A 2,980-nucleotide genomic window follows, 5' to 3' on the forward strand; every position below is an offset into this window, starting at 1 on the left:
ACTAGTGATGAGGAATGGAAAAGTACCGGGAGAAGCATATATGTGTCAGGACAGGATGGGGGATGTGGGTGAAGGCTGAGTGGCAACAACAAGGCGGACTTCAGGATAACCTTATCAGGAGACAGCTTGAAAAAACTGTGCTTGGTTCAGCAAACAACAGGATGAGTCGCTGTCAGACTGCCAAGAGTATGTTATGGGGCAGGTTGACCTGTACGTAGCTTACTAATATATAAAGGGGTCTGTGCTTTGCTCTCATTGAGAATTAGCTGCCCCTTGCTTTTTCTCCCATGGCCTCACAAAATAAAGCACTTCTGATAGCCAAACACTGATGCTGTCTGAATTTCTACATCACTAGCACAAATGATGAAGCAGAGTAGGTGGAGGGTCAGAAAGAAACCCATACGGTTGATACCTCATCTACTGTTACCGAGACCCAAAAGCATGCTGGACCTGGTAAGTATTTTGCAATGTGTCTCTTGCCACTGACAGGCAACTCTTGGGTTTTTGTTGGTTGGGTTTGGGGGGCCGGGGGAGAAGGGGAGAAATTCATGTGTTGCTGTAGGTGGATCATCATGTTCTTCTTGTCCTGGTGCATGATGGGTTGGATAGCTCACAATGTAACAGATGCCAAACTAATTTGCTTTAATTTTTTGCAGCTAGCACGGACAGTGGCAACCATGGACCTGTTTCCAAAGCTAGTACTTGTACGTTTTGGGCAGTACGAGTGGTGCCCCACTGTTCCAGGGTCTGTTTCTGTGCCTGCCAGCATTTTGTGCACTGCATGGTGAGGGTGGGAGTGTGTACTTTCCTCCTCTTGGGGAGAAGACAACCATTGCTTTTTTCGTTATCAGCCACCATGACCCATGACCAGCTGGAACTGCACCCCACTCACACTACAGCAGAGCGCTGCAGAGGTTTTTGCAGCAAGCAGAGACGGTACCACAAAACTGAGCTGAAGTTTTTGGCAGAGTCCTCAGTAGCCAGAGTGGAATGCACAGATGCCTGGCAGGATGAACTCCGTGAGTCTCTGTAAGGATGATCCCATCCTCGAGGAAGTGCGAGACACCATATGGAATTTCAGAGATGTGGTCAACAAGTCCCATATTGAATTACAGGTCACAGGACACTTTCAGTGATGTCTTTCAGAGTATGCAGAAGTACTTTTTAAATAAATGGGTACCATATCCGAAAGAGAAAAGTCAGTCCATTCAATTTGTCTCTGTGCAGGAAAAACTCAGACAGAGAATTATGGCCAAGCCTGTTCCCCCTAACTCGGTGGGGTCACAGGAGGGCCGTATTACTGCCAGCAGGGCACCAATGCATTTCAGGGAGATAGGGGTGGTTCAGGGTCATGGTGAGGTGAAGGCAAAGAAGCACAAGTAACTAAAATAGTGTATTGCAAACAATAAAACCTCATGATTTCCTGTAGGGCTGTGCAAAGCTTTGGGTGATGCTTCAACTTGGAGGCAATTCAGCCTGATTTGGTGACCAAACCTCCAAATCTGAATCAAATTGAGAGACCAATAAAAAGGTCTGAACTTAAAGCTCTCTGAATCAATTCGGAAAAGATTCAGAGAATTTCGGAGATTTGGGTAGTCCCCACTCACCGTCACAGGGAGCTGGACCCAGACTCTGTGCCAATAAGTAGGGGGCGGGGAGGGGAATGGAGGAAGGGACCATGGTCCCATCCCATGCCTACTCCCCTAGCCCCCCTGAACACCCCTGAACATAATGGCTGCCCCACCCAGCCCCAGTGACCCAGCTCTTTAAAAAAATACCCCAATACTCACTGGCTGCTGCCAGGTGCGGGGGGCAATCCCTGCTGCTCCCCACTATCCCATGCTGCTTGGGGGGCTCTGCCATGAGCCTCCATCCTCCGCTTACTCTCCCAGACCCCCTCCCCTGCATGCCTGCCCTGCCTGGCCCCAGCTCCCAGTTCTTAAAAAAAAAAGAAGAAAAAAAAAAGTCCTGCACTCATTGGTTCTTGTCAGGTGGGGGTTGATCCCCACTGCCCCCCACTGCATGGGAGGCTCTGTAATGATCCCCCAGAAGGCCCAATGGCAACTGCAGAAGCCGGCGAGGCTTTTTTTTTCTTAAAGTGCCAGGATGCTGGGGCTGGGCAGGGCAACCATGCCCTGAGGGTGGCAGGGTCATCCCTAGGGGGGCATGAATACAACCACCTCAGACTCAGTGCTGTGGGGGCCCTGCAGAGATGGGCAAAGCAGTCAGGGTGATTCAGTGCTGCTGCCAACCTTGCATCCAGACATTTTCCAACTCCCCTCCCCTGCCACCACCACCATGGCACGTGGGATCAGTACCGTGCGGGGGGGGCGCTAATTTGCCCAAGACCCTGCACCAGTGGCATACTGTGGGTCTCCAGGGTGCAGGAGACAAGCCCAGGGTGCCACTGCCCTCGCTCCCATATGCCCCAGACAAGCCACCTTCTGCGGTGCTTTTGGTGGCAAGGGGGGAGGAGGGAGAGAGGGCAAGGAGCCCAGAGTGATCCTTTGCACCTGCCAATAGTGTCCCATTTGCGTCCATGCCTGGGGTGGCCAGCCCGCCTGCCACCATCAGTACGTCACTGCCTTGCACTCTGATAGGGTCATCTCTGGTTGTGAGGGATGCATTGTTTAGTTCAAACAAATTTACTATGAATGGGGCTGGTGGAATTTTATGGGCATGAAGGAAGGTACATGAGGTACACAAGAGGCACCAATACAAATTCTGGTACTCTTTCTATTCTCCCTCCCTCTGGTTTTTAGATCCCATCCCACTGCCAGCTGTCGGCTGATTGATCCTTGTTGGCATGACAAGAGGCAGAAAGAGAAAGGAAGAAAGAAAAAATGAAGAGAATGACAACACTTCCTTCAGGATTCTCTCAACAACTGAACTATTATGCATTATAATTATAGTTGCCTTTCATCCTATAGACTTATAATGTAATAACAGGTAATACTAATAATAGGAGTCAATAATAGTA

The sequence above is a fragment of the Crocodylus siamensis genome, chromosome 10, assembly GCF_052110815.1.
Source record: "Crocodylus siamensis isolate JL-2025a chromosome 10, ASM5211081v1, whole genome shotgun sequence".
NCBI classification, from domain to species: Eukaryota; Metazoa; Chordata; order Crocodylia; family Crocodylidae; genus Crocodylus; species Crocodylus siamensis.